At 45.4% G+C, this 23,250-nt stretch overlaps 1 protein-coding gene across 1 annotated transcript in view; it reads left to right on the top strand.

Moving 5' to 3' along the window:
• Positions 1-13,570: 13,570 nt before the first annotated feature.
• CCDC61 (coiled-coil domain containing 61) overlaps positions 13,571-23,250 on the top strand; it is a 28,470-nt gene continuing 18,790 nt past the window's right edge. The window contains exon 1 of the mRNA XM_006871468.1: positions 13,571-13,608. The gene's annotated coding sequence lies outside the window, so the exon portion shown is untranslated. The remainder of the gene's footprint in view (positions 13,609-23,250) is intronic.

Below are 23,250 nucleotides of genomic sequence, written 5' to 3'. Positions count from 1 at the left end.
TTTTTGCAGGAAAGGACACTGAGACCCAGAAAGATTGCCTGTGGTCACAGAGTGACAAAGGTTTGAAGGATGATGTTATGGATTGGATTGTGTCCCTCAAAAAGAGATGCTGATTTACCCAAGAATGAAGTTCAGAAGGGTTAGGAAAGAAGGAGGAATGGAAACAGGAAACAAAAGGGAGGAAGTGGGATGAGTGATGTTACATAGTGGGGATTGCAATCGATGTCAGGAAACAAAATGTAGATGAATTATTGAATGGAAAATTGATCTGCTTTGTAAATCTCCACCAACTTCACAATCAAACGTTAAAGAAAAGAGAGATGTTGAAGTCCCCGCCCCTGGTACCTTGTTTGGAAGTAAGGTCTTGAGTTGGTAAAGTGAGGTCAGACTGGGCTAGGGTGGGTCATCATTCCATAGGAGTGATGTCCTTATAAAAAAAAAAAAGAAGAGACATAGAGTGAAGACAGCCTTGAAATGGTGGAGGCAGATATTATAGTGAGGCTTCTACAAGTCAAAGAATGGCAAGGATTGCCAGGAACCCCCAGAAGCTAGTAAGAGACCAAGTAACCTCCCTTAGAACCTTCAAAGGGAACATAGCCTTGCTAATACTTTGAATCCAGACTCTGAGCCTCTGTTAGACAATAAATTCCTGTCATTTTAAACCACCCAGTTTGTGGTATTTTGGTACAGAAGCCCTATGAAATGAACACATATGGAATTTGATACCAGACAAAGATGTCTTTAACCATTTCTGTCTCCTGTCTCTTAAAGAGGGGGATTTGGAGAAGGGTGCTAAAGCCATAATTTCTTGGGAATGCTTTCTAGCTTTTGCTTTCTGGGATGAAAGGCCTCAGTTTTCTAACCTCACCAATGGGGGTTATACAATGGGGGTTGAAACAGTACTGCCAACTGGCTTACGGGGGTGGGGTGGGGATTCATGTGGTGGCTTGCACCTGCAGGACTCTGAGGATGGCTGGTACACCTGCATGCTCCATGCCTGAGGGGAGCAGATGGGAAGTGGGCAGGGACTGTGGGTAGGCAGGGAGGAGTTACAAGCACAGGCTTAGAAGACAGACTGGCTGGGGTTAAAGCCCCGCTCCTCCCCTTTCAGTCTGGTGACCTCAGGCATAAACTGTCTTCAGTTTGAGCCTCAGTCTCACCATCTGTCAAATGGGAATCAAGCAGTGTTTAGGGTGTAACAAGAAGCCCATGAACAAACGTAGATAAAAGCATTTGGCATGGACTCCAAAAAAAAAAGAGAAATCTGAGCAGATGTTAGTAACATCTATCTAGCCACTGCATGCATGGGATCTTGGAAAGACAGGATTGAACCTTGCAGGATTTTTTGCAAATGTTGTTTTTTTTTTTTTAACCACACTAAGAGACACGCTTACACCATGACTTACACATCAGAAACAAAAGCTTCATGAAACAACATTTTTTTAAAATCTTAGTTCTGAAACCACACACCAAATTCTTTGCTGTTGAGTTGATTCTGACTCATAATAACCCCATGAGTTTATTCTAGAATAGAACTGCTCAAGATGGTTCTTTTGGCTATAATCTTAATGGAAGTAGATCACCCAACCTATCTTCTGGTGGGTGGGTTTGAACCACCAATCTTTAGGTTAGTGTTGTTGTTAGGTGCCATGGAGTTGACTCCAACCCATAGTGACTCCATGCATGGCAGAATGAAATACTACCCAGTCCTGCTCCAGCCTCACAATTGTTGCTATGTTTGGAACCACTGCTGCTGTTATTGCGTTAATCCATCTCCTCAGCGGTCTTCCTCTTTTTCCAATGACCATCTGCTTTATCAAGCATGATGCCCTTCTCCAAGGACTGTTTCCTTCTGATAGCATGTTTGAAGTATGAGAGACGATGTCTTGCCATCCTGACTTCTAAGGAGCATTCTGCTTGTGCCATCTAGGAATCCTTAACATAGTTTAAACGTGGCTGCTAACCAAAAGGTTGGTGGTTTGAATCCACCTGCACCTTGGAAGAAAGCTCTGGAGATCTACTTCTGAAAAAGCAGCTGCTGGAAACCCGCCCAAGCAGAGTTCTATTGAGTTGAAATTGACTAGATAGCAACTAGTAAAATGCTATGTCCATACTATGTGCCATGACTCTGATATATTCTATTGAAAAATCCTGGTTGATCTCACAGCCCACTAATGGGTTGTGATCCACACACCCTCTCCGTGTGGAGGTTATGCTGGGGTCCTGGAGTCCTCAGAGGACTTTAAGCAAGGAAGTGACATGGGCATCATGATTACAATGATGTGTCTAAGTCAAAGAATGACAAGGATTGCCAGGAGCCCCCTCAGAAGCTAGGAAGAGACCAAGGATCCTCCCTTAGAAACTTTAAAGGGAACATAGCCCTGGTAACACTTTGGATTCAGATTCCAGGCCTCCAGAACTTCGAGACAATCAATGTGGAAGGGGCCTGCCTGGCGGCTGGGATGAAGGCTGGAGCTGACTCCAGGGAGAAGTTTTTAGCAGGGGTGGGGAAGATGGAAAGATGTGGTCAGATGCCAATACATAAAGCAGCTGTTGTTAGTTGCTGTTGGGTTGGCTCAAATTCATAGTGACCCCATCCATGTACTAGGAAAGGAGCCTTGCCTAGTCCCGTGCCAACATCATGATCATTGGCATATTTGGGTCCATTATTGCAGCTATTGAGTATCTTCCAAACATGAGGGGCTCATCCTCCAGTGTTATATTGGACACTAGTCTATGGTGATCTATAAGAGTTTTGCTAATTTTCAGAAGTAGATCGCCAGGACTTTCTTCCTACTCTCTCTTAGTCCGGAAGCTCCACTGAAACCTGTCCATCACGGTGACCCTGCTGTATTTGAAATACTGGTGAAATAGCTTTCAATATGATTGTTGTTGTTGCTAAGTGCCGTCGAGTCAGTTCCAACCCACAGCAACCCCGCGTAGGGTTTCCAAGGAGCAGCTGGAGAGCTTGAACTGCTAACCTTGCAGTTCAAACGGCTTTGCAGTCTGGCACATTAACCCACAGCGCCACACCAGCAACATGCAAACCACCACAGCATGATGAATTGATAGGCAGGTGATGGATAAAGCAGTTAGCACAGTGTATCACCCACAAAACATAGTGATGAAGAGCATCAACCCTGGGGACAGCTACTCACTTTTCCATTCAACAAATATTTATTGAGCACTTACTGTGCGCTAGTCTAGGCAAGGGGAATGCAGCAGTGAACAAAAGAGATCCAAATTCCTGACCTCATGAGTTCATGTTCTGGAGAGACAAGACAATGACCAGGAATGAGAAGTACAGCTGTGGTACCGTAGATGATGGTAAGTTTCATGGAGAAAATACACCAGGGATGGAAGATGAGGAATTGGGATACAGTTTAAAATAGGGTGGGCAGGAAAGGTCTCACTAAGGAGGTGACATTTGAGCAGGGACCTAAAGGAGGTGAGGGAGTGGACTGTAAGGGGATTTGGGGAAGAGTGTTGCAGGCTGAGGGAACTGGGAACCGCAGATGCAACGGTCTAAGGCATGAATGTCTGGTACATTGGAGGAATAGCAAACTGGAGGAGAGTTGGGGAGAGAGTAGGAGGGACAAGGACAGATTCAGGCAGGGAGCAGATTGTGCAGGGCTTTGTGGACCACTTTGAAGACTTGGCTTTAACTATGAGTGAGAAGGGAGCTATGGGAGGCTTTTGAGTAGAGGAGGAATGTGATCTGACTTCAGTTTCATCATGAGATCCTCTGACTCTGTGTGAAGAACATGTCCTTGGGGGCAGGGGTAGAAGTAGAAAGATGAATGAGGAAGTGACTCCAAGTGAAGGTGGCTAGTTCAAGGTGAGAATGGGGATGAGGGGAGAAGCCATTAGAATCCTAGCTCCCCCATTATTTGCAGTGTGACTTTGGCTGAATCATTTATAAATGTTTGCTGATGGATTGCTTTATTATCAACCACTTCTTGGCACTGCAGTGTGGACTCAGTATGATCATGCCTGGGTCATCCTGGGCATAGAATATGTGCTTTACAATACAACCTGTCATTGTCATTGATGTTATCTTCCACCCTCCAAGACCAGGGCAAATCTGTTTCCTGTCCATCAGCCCAAGGATGGACTTCCGAGAGGCGGATGCGGAAAGGAGGCTAGAATTTTGCATAATGGTTGGGTGTTTGTCTGATCCTGGAAATACTGAGTCAGAGAATCTTGGAGTAAAAATATCTAAGTGCTTAAAGGGCCTTTGGGAGTCTCTGAAGGTACAAATGGTTAAGCGCTTGACTATGAACTAAAAGGCTGGAAGTTCAAACCCACTCACAGGCACCTCAGACGAAAGGCCTGGTAATCTACCTCTGAAAGGTCACAGCCATGGAAAACTCTACGGAGCACGGGCTATGGGTTTGGTTTTGGTTTCAGAGTGCTGTGAGGACTCTTGTAAGGAAACTGGGTGATAAAAGTGGTTTGCGATCAGCTGCTGATCTAAAGGTTGGTGGTTCAAACCCACCCAGTGGTTCTGCAGAAGAAAGGCCTGGTGATATGGTTTCATAAAGAGAACAGTTAAGAAAACCCTCTCTAACAGTTCTACTTTGTAATGCAGGACGGCGCCATGAGTTAGAACTGACTCTATGACAAAGTGTTTTTCTTTTTTTTAAAGAGTATTGTCTTTTAAACAACCTTTTTAGGATGGGGAAATTGCTTTCCAGGGAGGGGTTTTGCCTAGGATCCCACTGGAAGTTGGGGACTGAGGCAGGTCTGGTCTCTGTCTCTCAGCTCCAGGTCCTGACTGTCGCCTCCTTGGCAAGTATGCCATCTGACTTCATTGCCCCCTCCACCTCCCAGGCTCAACATCCTCCTCTGACTCCCTACTGCCTCTGGGACAAATTCCAAACTCTCCCAGTGTCTCTGGCCAAAAACCTTGGAGTTGTCCTTGACACCACGCCCAGTTCCAATTCATCAGCCAACACTTTCTGCTTCACCTTTAAACTGGATTCCAAATCTGAACCTGTTTCACCACCTCCATCAGCACCTCCCAGGCCTCAGGCCCCATCAATGCCCACCTGGACTGTTTCAGAAGCCTCCTCCCCAGGACCTTTTTCAACCTGCAGCCATAGTCATCCTTTTAAAAGGATACACTGTTGTATTCAAAAAAGAAATAAAAGGTGGTGGGGGCGGGTGAGATTTCTCAAAGAACATCAGAGCAAGGTAGGTTGCTTGCCTCAGGTTGTCTGCAGGAGGAGGAAGATGTCTGTACATCTTTCTCAGGATTGTTGGGGTTGTGAAGACAGTTCATGGGAACCTCCCCACCCCACATAATGGGTTTAGACCATTGTGATTCAGAAGGTTTTCATGGGCTGATGTTTATTTATTTATTTTATTTTAGAAGCCCATCTCCAGCCTTTTTGCCCAGTCCATCTTAAAGCATCATGTTGTTGTGTGACCTTCAGTCCATTCCGACTCACAGTGACTCCATGTGACAGAGTAGAACTGTCCCATAGGGTTTCCTAGGCTGTCATCTTTACAGAGGCAGATGATCAGATCTTTTCTCCTTTGAAGCCACTGGGTGGGTTCAAACTGCCCACCTTCTGGGTAGCAGTTAAGCACTTTGGGCTCCTTGAAAAGTCACATGTTGTTGTTATTAACTGCCCTCGAGTTGCTTTTGATTCAATAGAGTTTCCGAGGAGCAACTGGTGGGTTTGAATCACCGTCCTTGTGGTTCACAGTACAGTGCTGATCCTACAGGGCCACACCAGGAGTCCACATTGTTGTTGTTAAGTGCCATGGAATCGGTTTTGACTCATAACAACCCTGGATAAGAGTTTCCAAGGAGCAGCTAGTGAGCTTGAACTACTGACCCTGTGGTTCAAACTGACATTGCAGTCTAGTGCATTAACCCACAGTGTCACACCAGGACTCCACATAGCAACACACAAGCCTCCACTGACAGACAGGTGGTAGCTATGCATGAGAGGCAGTGGCCAGGAATTGAACCTGGGCCTCCAGGATGGAAGTCAAGAATGCTATCATTGAGTCACCACTAACCCCTCTTCACAGGGTATGGATTTACAAAGATTGGTGGTGTGCTGTGGAGTTGGTTCCGACTCATAGTGACCCTGCATAGGGTTTCCGAGGCTGTAAATCTTTACAGGAGCTAAGAAGCCTCATCTTTCTCCTGGGAAATGGCTGGGAGTTTTGAACTGTTGACCTTGAGGTTAGCAGCCAGACTCGTAACAACTCGGCTGCTACCAGAACTCCTTTACAAACATTATGGATGGGAAAGTCAGACACAGGCAAGTTAAATCCCTTGTCAGCATGTGGAACTGTAGCAGTACTGAGATTTGAACCAGGGATCTGCCTGCTACCTCTTACTTGAACTACCACACTGCTTTAACAATCAATCATCCCTCTCTTTTCAGCCAGGTTTCTCCAAGACCTCCTCCTCCCAGGGAATCTTGATGCTTCCCTGGCTTAGAACAGCAAGTACGGTGACTTGCATCATTCTATGCCATTGTTTTCGGTTTAATTGAATTTTAGTCATTTCCACCCATCATTTGCCTCCCTCCACTTTTCCCCCCAGGCACCCACTCCAGTATGCTTAACTTTTGCCCTTCCAATCTGTGATGATTTAATTTTATGTGTCAATTTGATCTGGCTGAAGTTCCCCATTGTATCAAACAAAAACCTAGAAGTGGGGGTGAGGACTATTCTGTCTGTGTTGTTGCCATCTACAATCAGTTGACTTTCAGCAAAGGAGATTACCATCAATAATGTGGGTGGGCCTTATCCAATCAGTTGAAGGTCCTAAGAGGAATCACAGAGGTCTCCCTGAGAAGAAGAAATTTGGCCTTAAGAATTCAGCGTTAACTTCTGTTGAGTTTTTGCCTTAGGCTTGTCAACCTCCACAATCTCATCAGCCAATTTCTTACTATAAATCTCTTTACACACACACACACACACACACACACACACACACACACACCTGCTGCTGTTGAGTGGATTTTGACTCATGCTGACCCTACGTGTGTGTTTCAGAGTAGAACTGTTCCATAGGGTTGTTAGTGGCTATAATCTTATACAGTCTCTGGGTGCTGCAAATGGTTAAGATGTTAGTTACTAACCAAACGATTAGCGAGTTGAATCCACCCAGGGGCACCTCGGAAGAAAGGCCAGGTGATCTGCTTCTGAAAGATTACAACCATTGAAAATCCTATGGAGTGAAGTTTTACTCTGAAGCATGTGGGGTCACCATGAGTAGAAATTGACTTGATGGAAACTGCTTTCATCTTACATATGCCACAAAGTTTCAAAAAGTTTATGGAAAAATGGAATAAAAAAATAATAAAAATTTTCCATGAACATTTTGAAGCTCCCTAATATATATATATATATATTTATATGTATATGGTATATGTGTATATACACACATGTGTGTATGTATGCATGTATAGCAGTCCCATTGGTTCTATTTCTCTGGAGAACCTAACACATAATCTTTCTTCTAGTCTGTCATTGAGATTCATGTGCATCCTTAAAGTTGGTTTTATTGTGTGTTTTAAATTTGCAAAAGGTGCCATTGAGCTATAAACTTCAATATCTTCCTTTCTGTGGGTTCTTTGAGAACTCTCTATGGGTTCAATTCCCAGTCCTGCTGCTTACTAGTTGAATAACCTTGAACAGGCTACCGACTTTCTCCAGGTCTCAGTTTTTCCGTTTGAAAAATTGTTGTTGTTGTTGTTAAATGCTATTCAGTCAGTTCTAACTCACAGTGACCCTGTATAGGGTTTCCGAGGAGTAGCTGGTGACTTTGAACCGTTGAACTTGTGATTCAAATCTACCTTGAGGTTGAGTGCTTATACTATGGTGCCACACCAGAACTCCATTTGTAAGATGGCCCGTGTTAAATAATGGTACCTTACTCCCAGGATTGTTGCAAGCTATCATCTTACAACATTTAGCACCAGCATTTAGTAAGCACTATGTTGAATCCTTGTGTGGCACTAGAAGATAAACAGTGGACTGGTAACCACAAGGTCGGCAGTTCAAACCCATCAGCCACCCTCAGAAACCCTATAAGTATCTCTAAGAGTTGGAACTGACTCGATGGCACAGAACAACAACAAACACCTTGACATTAAGGAGCACTGGTGGCATAGTGGGTTATGTGATGGACTGCTAACTGAAAGGCCAGAGGTTCAAATCCACCAGCTGCTTCTCCGAGGAAAGATGAGGCTGTCTGCTTCTTTAAAAATTTGCAGTTCTATATTGTTCTATAAGATCACTATGAGTCAGAATTGACCCATTAGTAACGGGTTTGGTATTTTCTTGGTTTATGTTGATATTATAAGGAGCCCTGGTAGCACAGTGGTTAAGTGCCTGGCTGCAAACCCAAAGGTTGGTGGTTCAAACCCACCAGTTGCTCTGAGGGAAAAAGCTGTGGCACTCTGCTTTCATAAAAATGACAATTTTATAAACTGTTCCACTCTGACCTATAAGCATCATTCAGTGGTAATTGCTTTTTTTTTTTTTCTTTTTAAAAATGTTGACATTTTCCCTCTTTTACACTGCTGTGTGAAAAAAAGACAAAACCATTGCTGTCAAGCTGATGCCAACTCACAAGGACCCTTTAGGACAGGGTAGAACTTCTCCATAGGATCTCTAGGACTGTAATCTTTACACCTTTCTGATGCATTGTAGCTGGTAGGGTCAAACTTTCAGTTAACAGTTGAACAATTAACCACTGCCCTATAAGGGCTCTATATACAGTATTGCTGTGAAGCATTCCATTATGTATCCCACAATGCACTTCTTAAGTCCTTGTGATGGACATTTAGTTCCTTCCAGCTCTTTGTACTTCAAGCTGCATGTTAATGTCTGTTCTTATACATACTTCATTTATGGGCTTGTTGGAAACTGGGATCATTAGATCATCGGGTGTGCCCATATTTAATTTAATTACTCTAAGTATTGCTCCCCAGAAAAGATGTTCCTATTTACACATCCACCATCAGTACCAAGCGACCTTTGTATATTCTTCTACAGATCTCGGTGTTATTTTTGCTTTGCCGATGTGGTGGATGTGAAAGTAGTGCTTGATGCACTTTTTATTTTCATTTTTTTATTATGAATTGAGTGAAAATTTACAGAGTGGATAATCACCCAGGGACTTCAGGCATCAGGTAGTTTGTGTAATTCTGTGTGGAGAAAAAATAAAGAGGACTGAAGAAGCCCAGAAGAGCTATGCTGATCTACATAAGAAAGAACATCAAGGGATGGGGGCTATTCATGGGCTTGAGGGAGTAGACACCTACTAACAGGGGTGATAGAGCTTTCATAAAAATGTTTTACATTCAATAAATCATATATTTGCTTTATTACAATAATTTTAATTCCATCCATGTTCTATCAGTTAATAGTTGTTGTTGTTATGTGCCGACTCATAGTGACCCTGCACAGGGTTTCTGAGGCTGTAAATCTTTACGGGAGCAGAAAGCCTCATCTTTCTCCCGTGGAACAGCTGATAGTTTCGAACTGATGACCCTGAGGTTAGCAGACTGATTCGTAAACACTACGCTACCAGAGCTCCTTATCAGTTAATAGTATTTACCTCGTAGTGTAGTGGTTATGAATCAGGCTGCGAACCTTAAGGCCAGCAGTTCGAAACTATCAGCTGCTCTGCCGGAGAAAGATGAGGCGTTCTGCTCCCGTAAAGATTTACAGCCTCGGAAACCCTGTACAGGGTCGCTATGGGTCGTAACTGACTCCACAGCACATAACAACAACAACAACTCTATTTCCTTGAATTCTTACACTCCTCCCTGTCTCCTGCTTCTGTCAACCTCCTTCTTGCTGTATATTGCTGCCCTGTCACCCCTGTTAGTAGGTGTCTACCCCCTCAAGCCCATGAATAGCCCCCATCCCTTGATGTACTTTCTTATGTAGATCAGCATAGCTCTTCTGGGCCTCTTTATTTCTGAAAAGCAGACAATGAAAACTCTATGGAGTACAGTGGTCTAACCCACAACCAATCATGGCGATGGCACAGGACCGGACAGTGTTTTGTTCCATTGTGCATCAGGGGCCCAGTCCACTGCAGCTAACAACATATTATTTGAGGATTCTTTCATCTCACAAGTTACTTAATTTCCTCTTGGTTTATTTTGTCATGTGCTCTCTCACGGTTTTTGTTCTGCTGGCTTCTAGAACACACTAGGATACTTTTTCTACCATGATTTCCAAGAGTTGCTTCTTGTCATCTCCTTGACTGTGCCTTCCTCCTTTCTCCAATACTAAGTGTTAGAGAGTCTTGGAGCTCAATTTTTATTTATGTCTCATTTCTCTCTTCACTTACTCCTCTGAAGATGGGCTCCCAATTTATAGCTATGGGCTGGACCCCAGCCCTGAATCCAGACTTTTATTTATATTCAGCTGTCTACTCAATATTTTACTTTCTATTTGGATCTTCATTGTTGTTGGTGTTAGTGGCTGTTTGTTGAGTTAGCGCCAACTCCTAGTGACCATCATACAAACATTGCCCAGTCGGGCACCATCTCATGATTGTTGGAATGTATGAATCCATGATTGGAGTGATTGTGTCAACATCTCACTTAAAGTTTCCCTCACTTTTGTTGACACTTTACCAAACCTGATGTCTTTTTCCAATGGTTTGTCTTCTGTGATGACATGCCCAACGTCTTGCTCTTCTTGCTTCTAAGGAGCATTCTGGTTATCCATTAGGCACCTCCAACTCCACATGTCCAAAACCAAACTCCTGACTCCTGCTTCCCCCACACTTACTATTCATCTAATCTACATAAAAATGGAAATGTCATCTTGGCAACTTCTCAGATCAAAAATCTTGGAGTCATTTTTGACTGCTCTCTCTCCCTCCCTCCCAAAACCCAACCCATCAGCAAATTCTGTCAGCTCTACCTTCAGAATATATGCAGATAACCACTTCACCACCTCCACTGCTGCCAGCCTCATAAAAGCTCCATCATCTCTCACCTGAATTATTATTTTTAAATCTTTTCTTTTAAAAAATGTGTTATTTCTTATTGAGGTGAAATTCTTGTAGTATGCAATTGGTCATTTCAAAGTCTACAGTTCAGTAGCATTTAATACATTCACGATGCACTGCTGTTGTTGTTGATATTAGCTGCCAGTGAGTCAGTACCTATTCATAGTGTCCCTATGCACAACAGAACGAAACACTGGTCCTGGGCCAATCTCACAATTGCTGCCACGCTGGAGCCCATTGATGCTGCCACTCACTGGGGGTCTTCCTCTGTTTCTCTGACCCTTCACCTTACCAAACATGATATCCTTCTCCAGTGACTGGTCCCTCCTGACAATATGTATGAAGTATGAGAGATGAAGTCTGGTCACCCTGGCCTCCAAGGAGCACTGTGGTTGCACTTCTTCCAACATAGATCTGTTTGTTCTTTTGGCAGCCCATGGCACTTTCAATATTCTCCTCCAACACCATAACTCAAATGCATCAATTCTACAATCTTTCTTATTCACTGTTCAGCTTTTGCATGCATATGAGGTTATTGAAAACACCATGGCTTGTGTCAAGAGCACCTTAGTCTTCAAGCTGACATCTTTGCTCTTCAACACTTTTAAAAGGTCTTGTGCAGCATATTTGCCTAATGCAATATGTCATTTGATTTCTTGACTGCTGCTTCTATAAGTATTGATGGTTGATCCAAGAAAAATTAAGTCTTTGACAACTTCAATCTTTTCTCAGTTGATAAGAATGTTATAAGGTTGCAACATCAGCATATCACAGGTTGTTAAAGATGTGCAGCCATCACTTTTATCCAAAACATTTTATTTCCTCCAGTGTCTAAGGACCTTAGAGGGGCTCTAGTAATGTGGTCTTAGAGTCTGATGATTTTGCAAACATTGCAAAAAGGAGACATTTAACATTTAGTTGGTTAAGGATATTGCTTTTTCCTAGCCCTACTCCACGGCACATAACAACAACAACAGCAACTGTCTTTTCCAGTGCCCCCTCTCACATGCTTCCCGTTGCCACAAGTGTTGTTTGAGGGGCCCCAAGGTCTTGCTGTGGGGGAGATAAGTTGAGGATTCATTTAGATTGAGTTTAGTGGCATATTTTTTGTGTTTCACAGACACGCCCACGTATACATAAATTACCATGTAAATATAAGTTGTCCCGGAAGGTGTCCAGTGGTGCAAATGGTTAAGCACTTGGTTGCTAAACAAAGGGTTGGTGGTTTGAACCCACCAGCTGTTCCATGGGACAAAGATGCAGCAGTCTGCTTCTGTGAAAATTACAGCCTTGAAAACCCTCTGGGGCAAGTCTACTCTGTGCTTTAAGGTTGCTTTGGGTTGGAATCAACTTGACAGCAACCAATAATTGGCCTGGTAGCAGAACGGCTTCTGGGAACGCATCCCTGTCCACGGTGCTGAACTCATCCTTTAGTGACAGAATCCAGAGGCACGTAGGTTATGGAAGTGAGACAAGAGTAGAAAGAGCCAGAAGCTAGTTTGTGGAAATACTTCCCCCAAACATATAGCTATCATGACTAAAATGTCATGGAAGTTTCCCCAAACTTCTTAAAAATTTGAATGACATCATTAATGCTGCCTTACGAAACGCAAACTTTTTCTAAACAATTATGAATCAAATTAAAGTTTGAAATAATTTACTTTCCTATAATCTCTGTAGATAACAATATCATAAATGTATGCAGCCAGAAAAGCAGTAAACATATCAGAGGTTTACCTGGCAGTAAATTAATGAAAGCATTTTGTTATCTTGGGATTTTGCAATATGTGTGGTATTTATCAGCACTTTCAAAACTGTGGTTTGTTATTATTCACATTCTAATTTTTACGGTCACATCTAATTATGTTTGCAATTTTTGAATACTTTTCCTTAAAGAGGGCTCCTCCATTCTATAAGCTTCCATACCATCAAAATCTGTATTGACTCCTGCGGACTCACTGCCGCAAAATAGGGATGGTTCTTAAGCTGTGTGATTCCGGGCTTGTGGATGTACCTCTCTGAACCTGCTTCCTTAGCGGCAAAGTAGTGTTTATTATGCAGGGTTGCCTGCAAAGTGTTTAATACAGACCTTGCAAGCACCGTACGACGATAAATCTCAACTTGTCTTTGCGCTAAGAACATTCCCTGCTAGCTTTCCGCGGGGTAGCCAAGATCTCCCTGTGCGCGTGCGTCTGTGGCCCTGCACTTCACGTGGGCACGGTCTACCACGCCTTAGGGGGTGGTAGGCGGGGTCAAGAGGCTACTTCCGTGTTTCTCAGCTCTCCTCCTTCACGCCCTCCAAGGACTAGACCTCTCTGTGAGACTGGCAGCTCTATTAGACCGTGATCATTGGAGAGGAGACTGACGATAGGTTGCCTCCCAAATCCATTTGGGAACGCCTCTTCCGAATTAGCCAATTGTAAACTTTAAAGGGCGGGTTCTCCTCTGGGGCGGGACAGAGTGACGGGCGTCTAACTAGAGTAATGGAAGCTTGACTGCGGCTAAGCGCAGACCAATCAGAAGCGAGAAGGCCGGATCCTGAGGCGGGGCTGGAGCTTCGGCAGTTGAACAGCTCGCGAGGAGGGGTGTCTGTGGAGAAGGTGAGAGACGGCGAGAGCGGCGGGTGCGCAGGCCTGGGCCCCATCCGTGGGGGGAGGGGGTGCTCTAGTTGTGAGTGGGCTACGGTGGGTAGCTGACCCGGCAATGTAGAAATGAGGAGGGCGTGCCGTTTAATACGTATAGGCGCTTTAAATGAGGGCTTGTGAGGTGGAGGACTGGATGTGAGTCTGGGGTGCTCTGTCGTAGGATGGTCTTCAATGGAAACTGTGTGAAGCAGAGATCAGTAGATGGTAAAATATAGAGATGCCCTTTTAATAGGGACTTGGCGATTTAGTTGGAAGGTGTAAGACAGAGGGCTATCATAGCTCTGTATAGAGGGGCGGCGGGGGTCTCCGCGATGAGTTAAAAACTTTGATGTGAAGGTGAATATTGGGTGGGGGGCATGTGAAGAAGCAATTTGCTGATGGACTGGACTATATATGTGGGGTGAGGAGGGAAGGAAGGAAGGGAGGAAACCTCCAGGGTTGGGGACGTGAAGATGTCTTACTGGTGGCCTGAGTCTTGGCTTTGGGTTGGGGTTGTCCGAGGGCAAAAAGGGTTGGCTCTGCCACTGAGAGTCTGTATAGTAGTGGTTCTGTGTCTCAGTTTCATCATCAATAGAATGACCTCAACTCTTCTCTGTTTATACCACTCCCCTGGTGGCCTCACCCAGCTACTTGGCTTCAAATGTTCATCTTACAGTGACAGCTCCCAGATGTCACTCTCAAGCCTGGATCTTTCCCTGAAACCCCAGATTCACGTATTCAATGGTTGACCCCTCTATTCTGAAGTCCACCTGACATCCAGCCTTAAACACCTCCCACAGCCAGCAGAAATGATCCTGTCAAAACAAAACTCAGCTCATGTGGTTCCTCTATTCAAACCTGACCATGGCTCCCACCTCACTCAGTAAAAAGTCCTCACCTGGCCCACAAGTCCCCACACAGTTCAGCTTCCCCCTCCTTGCTGCCCTCAACTGATGTTTCTTGCCGCTTACATATTGCTTCAGTTATACTGACCTCCTGGCTGAGCATGGAGCAAAGCAAATACATTCTCACCTCAGGGCCTTTGTACGTGTTCTCTTTATGTGAATCACATCCACTCAGATGTATGTCTGTGTGGCTGTCTCCCTCTACCTTGAGGACTTTTACAGATGCCAACTCTGAATATAGGCCCTGATTACCCAGTGAAGGTCATCTTTCTGCCACTCTCTGGCCCCTTTGACTAGCTTTGTTCTTCTTTGTAATAACGACCACTACTTGACATATGTTATTGTTAGCTTATAGCCACTGGGCTTCTCAATTCCCCACATGTGAATATGGAATTCAACAGCCAGAAGAGTGCCTAGCAAATCAAAACCTCCCAAACCAAACCTCCTGCCATCAAATTGATTCCAACTCAGTGACCCTATTTTTGTTATTGTTACGTTCCGACTTGTAGAGATGCTTTATAGGGTTTCCGAGGAGTGGCTTGTGATTTTGAACTGCCAGCCTTGCAGTTCAAAAGACAGCGTCACACCAGAGTAAAACGGCCCCATGGGATTTTTGAAGTTGTATGGCGCTGTGGGTTACTGTGCCAGACTGCAAAGCCGTTTGAACTGCAAAGTTGGCGGTTCAAGCTCACCAGCTGCTCCTAGGAAACCTTACACAGGGTTGCTGTGGGTTGGAATCAACTCGATGGCACGTAACAACAACAACAAATTAAAAAAAAAGCTTTTTTATTGTGAATTGAGTGAAGGGCAAGTCATAATCTTTGTTTCATCTGAATGATGGAAATCCCCTCCCTGTAATATCACGTACTCTACTTCTTCCTGGGGGTTCTTATTTCCATCCTCCTCCTTCCCCCCACCCTTCTGAGTTGTGTCCTTAGGAAATGCTGCCCTTTTACTCTGGAATGGTGTACCGTTCCATGGTGTGCCAACCTCACTGGTGGTGTCCTCCTCGTAGACCGATTTGCTGCTTGGGTGAAAATTGAACCATGGGATGAGTTCAATCCCAGAGAAGGGTCACCAAAGGCCATAATCTTGGGGTTCTACCACCAAGGCTGTGAAACTTTAGGGAAGCAGACAGACACATCTCTCTCTCCAGTAGTGGCTGGTGTGTTCAAACTGTTGACCTTTCAGTTAGCAGCTGAGCCCTTAACTTCCAATGCCACCAGGGCCCCTTGCCTGACACCTAACATGTTCAGTTCTGTTGAGAGTCCCTTCCCACTCACAGCCACCTTATATAGGTTTTCTAGAGCAGCTAGTTGGTTCGAACTGCTGACCTTTTGGATACCAGTCCAATGCTCATCTTACAGTGCACACCAGTTCTTGGCACATTCATAGGTGCTTAAAAGGTTACTCCAACCATCACTGCCATTTCTCAAGGGTTCCCTGTGGCATGGGGCAAGATGTTGAGCTGGGATGATCTCATGGGTTGTGGGGTCAGTTTGGGGATAATGAACTGGACAGACCACAGTGCTCAAGGGTAAATGTTCTCAACACTAGTGTCTGGGGCAACATTAGAAAATGCAGATTCCTGTCCTTACCCCAAGAAGTTTGGGACCAGGCCTGGAAACCTGCATTTTCATTAGGTGCCCCTACTTATACCCTGGAGTCCTGGTGTGGTACTGTGGGCTAATGCGCTGGACTGCAGAGTCTGGACTGCAGTCGGTTTGAACCACCAGGTTGGTGCTTCAAGCTCACTAGCTGCTCCTTGGAAACCTTATACAGGGTTGCTGTAGGTTGGAACCGACTTGATGGCACTTAACAACAACAACAACACTTATACCCTATTCCCACTCATTGTCATAGAAAGAACTGCACCATCGGGTCTGCTGTAAATCTGAGGAGTGGCTAGTGGGTTTCAACCGCTTACCTGCTATGCCACCAGATACTCTTAGTGTTCCTGATGTCGGTGGCTCTTGAGAAACTGCTCCTTGTTCTGCTACACCCTCTGCTGGGCAGTGCTGGGCAGTGCCGGGGATACCGGTTGTGATGGAGACAGTCCTTGATCCAGCTTGGGGCTCAGGGAGGGCTTCTTGCCAAGGGAACATTGGAGCCGAGATTTGGAGGATGACAAAGAATGAGCCAAGGGAAGGACCTTGGCTATATCCCCAGTGTCTGGAACTTCATTTCCTGGCATCTGCTATTAATTCACTAGCCACCCCTGGTTGATGCCAGGCCCAGGGAGTTGAAGACACAGATATAAGAATGATGGAAATGGTTCAGCCCTCATGGGCTTTCTGGCTGTGGAGAAGGCTAACTCAGCTAACTCACAGAGGATAACAGTGGTCCAGTGCTACTGTGAGAAGCCCCTTATATGCATTCATGAATTGAATCCCCATCCCAATCCTACGAGGTGAGCGCTCTAAAGCCCCACTTTACTGGTAGGGGAAAGACCCAGAGAGGAAATGCTTTGCCCCAGGTCACACCTTGGGTAAATCACAGAGTCAGGATTTGAACCCAGGGGTGCCTAGCCTGTAGCCTGTGCCTTAATTAGTGTCAGGGAGGAAAGAAACAGGGAGTTTTGGGGAAAAAATGGGGACAAAAGTTCCAAGCCCTAGTGTGGTATCCGCTTCATTCTCTATAAAGAGGGACCCTTCTGGTGGTGCAGATGGGAGGGGCTTATTGCTGATCATTTGGTACAGTGGAAGAAAGACCTGGCAATCTGCTTCTGAAAAATCAGCCACTGAAAACTCTGGAGCACAGCTCTACTCAGACAAACATGGGGTTGCCATGCGTTGGAATGAACTCAACAGCAACTGGTTTATAATGCCTACTGATGAGCAGAATGAAGGGAAAGGATTACTAAGGAGAAAGCATTTGGGGGGCAAGTGCTGTGGGAGGCTGTGGATGCCCCCGAAGCAGGGAGAAGAGGCTGCAGTGTGGAGTACTGAGAGGTCTGGTTTGTGGGATGTCCTAAAGGACTGCGTGTATACATTCCAGGAGGCAATATAGGATGTGTGTGTGTGTGTGTGTGTGTGTGTGTGTGTGTGTAGTGGGGGGTAGGGATGGGAGTGGTGAAGGGATGAAAGAGAAGGGGTCCTTTCACACTCAAATTCATGCATGTGGTGGGGAGTGCTGCATTGGGGAGTTCAGCGAGGGCACGACTGGGCTGGAATATGTGCTCGGGGCTGCCAAAGGTGGGAAAATAGCAATGGGATGGGGGTTGCTAGGGGCGGTTATTTACGGGGTTTCTGATGTGGGAGATGGTGATTCGGATTTGGGAGCGTGGTGCTACTGAGTGAGCACAGTGAAATAGATAGAATATCCCCACGGAGCTTAGTTCGGGAAGAGGGGCCAGGAGCGGTGATGTAACCCTAAGAATGGGGACTGGACAATGTGTTTGGGCCATGATGCCGTGAGGTCCGAAAACGGGTCAAATGTGGGGACCAGAATGGAGTGTTGGGGTGTTGCGGGCCAGCGTGGAGCTGAAGTGGTGACGTCACAAGAATGTGGGCGGGGCCTCGGTGGCAATGCTGGAGGATGAGGGCGGAGCTCAGGAAAGAGAGGTGGAAAAGAGGAGCTGGGGGACAGTTGGACTGGGACTAGACCAGAGACCAGGATGGACAGAAGATGCAGGTAGAGCGACGCTGCCAACGGAGGGGTAGGGGCTAGGCAGGGCCTGGAGAATTCTAGAAATGGGGGCAGGGGTTCAGGGATCACACAGCAGGGAAGAGATGTGGAAAACGTGTGTGTGTGTGTGTGTGTGTGTGTGTGTGTGTGTGTGTGTGAGAGTTTTCACAGAATTTGGGAGGAACTGAATTCAGGTAAAATATGGGGGTGACATACAGGCTGTGTGTGTGGACTAGAACCCTGACTAAATATAAGGGTAGAATCCAGGTGGAATGACGTGGGAGGGGGCAGAATCCCGGGAGCCTGTGGGCCCCCATTTTCATGAGGGACTGATGTAAGAGCACTGCGGATATCTGTTCTTCCCACCCCCAGTCTGGGAAAGCGAGATGGAAATAAGGGACTTCGGGGTGGGGTGCGTTAGAAGGCAAAAGAAGACAGGGCTGAGTAGGGAGGAAAGGAGGTTCTGCAAAGGGGAGGGGAGAGAGAACTCAGAACTATGTGACAGGGGACTAGGTTAGGGAGGGAGGGTCAAGCTGGTGGTGGGATGGTGATGTACTGATTTATTTCACCAGTGATTGAGAGCTTTTTGACACGCTCCAGAACGGACCAGTAGGGGAGGGAAGCAGGAGAAGTTAGTGGAAGTGAGGGAGGGAGGGCTAATGACTTCAGTGCAAGTCTGCATAAAGGCGGTGCGGCCCTTTGCAGGGTGAGAAAGAGGAGCGGGTGTGGAGAAGTGGCACAGGAGGAGGCGGGGCTCCTTCCCCCTTGCTCTCTTTCACTGAGTTGGGTTCCACGAGTGGGGGGAGTGATGCTGTGAGTTCCACATGCCCCTGACGCCTTGGTAACCGGGACAGCGTGGCCGCTTATTGGTTGGCGGAGTCTGAGAGGCGGGGCTTCGAGAGAGGAGCCTGGCCAGCACAGACTGGCACCGCGGTGGAAATAGGGTGGTAAGGGATACATTGAAATGTGCAGCGCTTCATTTGCATTTAGATCAGGGGTTATTAATCTGGACCCCTGAGCCCCCTGAGAATAAAAGGACAATTGTGAGTGTGTGAATTTTCCAGGAGAAGGGGGTCCTTCGATTTCTTCATTCCCTCTAAAGACCCAGAAACCTCTCCCCCAAATAAAGTGATAGCTCTGGTCTGGCGATAGAGAGGTGTCAGTCAGGACATCTGGGATAATGGGTCTGGGAGAGAGGTGGTTGGTGCATTAAGCCTGGGAGGTTTTTGGAGGGAGCCTGAGATGCACTCAAAATGTTGGGGGCCTGTTCATGTATTTGAGAGGGTTCGGAGATTTCATTAATTTCTCAAAGAAATCAGGACTCCAATAAGATAAAAAATCTCTGGGCTCATCTCCTTCTCCCTCACAATATTAACCCAAGAAGGACTTCCAGGGGCAATTATGAGAACTAGATTCTAAGGATTAGTAGAGAGAAGGAGAGAAGATCCAGGGTGTGGGCAAACCCTGGTGGCTTTGTCTCAGGAGCAGCTGTGAGACCTTGGCCAGGGTCCTTTTCCTCACTGAGTCTCATGCATCTGTATACTGGAGAGAGGATGAGCCTGCCTCTCTCTTTGATTTCCTTCAGGCTTAAACATCAAAGTAACCAACAAGTATTGCACGGTTGTTAAGTATGTCAAGCATTGTTCAATTTCTCCAGGGGCTTTAACAGGAGTAGCGGTTTTATTCCTCTGCTAGTCCAGGGAGATGGTGCTGTTATCTGTGGGTGTGAACAATATCTAGCCCCTGTTATATCTGTGAGCTCATCACTTATCTCCCTCTCTCCCTTGCTCATTCCCTTCTAGCCATACCAGCCTCCTTACTATCATAGGAACAAACCAGGAACGGTCCACCTTGGACCTTGTGCCCCCACACTCTTCCCCTGATACTTACATGTCTCCCACCCTCCCTTCTGGCTTCTACTCAAATGTCTGTCTTCAGAGAGGCTTTTCCTGGCCATTCCAGAGTGACCTCTCTACTTCCCCTGTCAGAAACTACCTCCAATTGACATTTTTATGCATCTGCCTGTTCATCCACCTCTACCTTCCCTTGAGGTCAGGGATATCATGTGATCATCTGGTTTCTTATTGAATCCTCAGTCCCCAGAATGGCATACACTTTTTTTAAAAAAACTTTTTGTTGTGAATTGAATTTACAGATAAGATCATCACCTTTTCTTTCCATAAGTCATGCATTTGTTTCATCTCAGTGATTGTAATCCCCTCTGTGCAACAACACTGATCTTGTTTCCTCCCTGTGCTTCCTTTTTGTATTCCACCCACCTTTCCCATCCCTTCTCAACTGTGTACTTAGGAAAATATTGCCCTTTGCTTTTGGATGATGGATCATTCAATGGTGAGCATATCTAACTAGTGTTGTTGCAGCCCCCTTATAAACCTATCTACTGCTTGGGGACTAAGGTGCGTCTGACCCAAGCCATGGTATTTTCAATAACCTCATATGGATACAAAGTCTGGACAATGAATAAGGAAGATCGTAGAAGAATTGATGCCTTTGAATTATGGTGTTGGAGGAGACTACTGAAAGTGCCATGGGCTACCAAAAGAACCAATAGATCTGTTTTGGAAGAATTGCAGCCAGAGTGCTCCTTAGAGGCCAAGATGGTCAAACTTCGTCTCTCATACTTTGGAGATATTGTCAGGAAGGACCAGTCACTGAAGAAGGATATCATGTTTGCTAAGATAGAGGGTCAGAGAAAAAGAGAAACACCCCCAACGAGATGGATTGGACAGGTGACAGCATCGATGGACTCATGTGTGGCAACAGTAGTGAGGTTGGCCCAGGATTGGACATTGTTTCATTCTGCTGTGCATAGGGTCGCTATGAGTGGGTGCTGACTCGATGGCACCTAACAACAACAACAACTGCTTGGTTGTAACTTGGACTGCGAGGGTGAGTTCCTTTCCAGATCTGAAGTGTAGTCGAGGGTCATAGTCTCAGGTTCCTCCAGTCTCTTTCTCTCTTTCTGACCAGTAAAGGGGTCTTTTTGTTGTTGTATTAAATAATTTTGAGTTGTGTTCCTCATTTTCTTCCACTCTGTCTGGATCTCTCTAATGCGATCCCTCTCAGAGCAGTTGGTAATCGTAGCCTGACAGCATCTAGTTCTTCTGGTCTCAGAGTCATGGAGACTGATGCTCACATGCTCCATTAGTCCATTGGACTAAGCCAAGCCTATTCAATTCTTACCACTCTTCTTTCTTCCACATACGGAGAGACTTTAGATGGTCTCCCACGAGCTTTCAAGATCCCAGACGCTACTTACCAAAGTAGGATGTAGAATATTGTCTTTGTGGATTATGTGATGCCAATTGAAAATAGTGTCCCCTGAGACCATGGTCCTGAGCCCCCAAGCACAAAAGGCATTTATTTTTATATATTAAATTGGAATGAAATCAATGTCCATGGCCTAAGAGGTATCATTTTAATTGTATAAGAATTCTGATCCATTTTCATGTAATAACATTTATTTCTGCTAAATTCCTGTTTGTATGTCCACCCCCACCCCCAAAGTCCCTATCTTCCTGTTCCACTGGCCACTCTGGGAATCAGAATCTTACTTGTTATGTCCTATTTCCTCTGTAAAGCAAAAAATAAGGCTCCAGGGACTAATGGAATACCAATTTAAGTTTCAATAGACTGATGGAGCAATGCCAAGAAATTTGGAAGATGGCACTTGGCCACCAGCGGAAAGGAGTCCATATTTGTGTCCATACCAAAGAAAGGTGATGCTACAGAATGTGGAAATTATTGAATATCATTAACATCACAGTCAAGTAAAATTTCGTTCAAGTTAATTCAAAAACAGTTGCAGCAGTACATCGACAGGAAGCTGCCAGAAATTCAAGCTAGAATCAGAAGAGGATGTGGAACTAGGGCCTATCATTGCTGACATCAAGTATCTGAAAGCAGAGAATACTGGAAAGACGTTTACTTGGGTTTGTTGGTTATTCAAAGGCTTTTGACTATGTGAATCATAAGAAACCATGGAAAACATTTCGAAAAATGGCAATTGAAGAACACTTAATTGTGCTCATGCAAAAACTGTACATAAACTAAATAGCAGTTATTTGACCAGAACAAGAGAACACATAACAACCCTATGCACAACAGAACGAAATACTGCCCAGTGCTGCTCTAACCTCACAGTTGCCGCTGCATTTGAGCCCATTGTTATTGCCACTGTGCCAATACATCCCATTGGGGGTCTTCCTCATTTTCTCTGACCCTCCACTTTACCAAACATGATGTCCTTCTCCAATGACTGGTCCCTCCTGATAATATGTCTGAAGTATGAGAGACGAAGTCTAGCCATCCTGACTTTCAAGGAGCACTCTGGCTGTACTTCTTCCAACACAGATTGGTTTTTACTTTTAATATTCTCCTCCAGTACCATAGATCAAATACATAAATACTTCTACGGTCTTCCTTATTCACTGTCCAACTTTCACATGCATATGAGGTTACTGAAAATACCATGGCTTACGTCAGGTGCACCTTAGTCCTCGAACTGACATCTGTGCTCTTGACCTTTAAACAGGTCTTTCGCAGTTTTTTTTTATTTTTAAGTTTTTATTAGGTTTACATGGGAGAACATCAGCTTTACACTCATCCTATCATATTTCATTTCATTGCAATGATTACAGTCCCCTCCATACATCATCAAATAACCCCAAAGGGTACACCACACAGGCCCGCCCCCCGGCTGCCAGCACACAGCCCTTCTCCATCCCTGAGTCCAGTATCCCCAGCCACTCCATCTGTCCATGTCATCATCTCTGTCTCCATCCCCGGCGTCATTGCCTCTCTGGGTAGGGTCCCGCTCTCCGTTCTTCTCACTTGATGATCCCAGGGACCTCCGCTCCTGGGCTGCAAAATCAATCACTCTTCTCCTCTTGTCAAAAGACATCAACCTGTATATTTCCTAGCCTCACAGTTAGTCCTGATGGCAATTATTCACTATTATACCACAAGAGTCTTATCCCCATTTCCTTTCGCTAGCCCGGTCCCAACGGATTGGAAATCATTCAGTGGTGACTCTACCTTTCCCCGCCCCATCTGGAACTAGGCT

Source organism: Chrysochloris asiatica, unplaced genomic scaffold (genome assembly GCF_000296735.1).
Source record: "Chrysochloris asiatica unplaced genomic scaffold, ChrAsi1.0 scaffold00168, whole genome shotgun sequence".
NCBI classification, from domain to species: domain Eukaryota; kingdom Metazoa; phylum Chordata; class Mammalia; order Afrosoricida; family Chrysochloridae; genus Chrysochloris; species Chrysochloris asiatica.
Note: the sequence above shows the minus strand (reverse complement) of the source record. Positions and strands in the feature narration are given on the sequence as shown.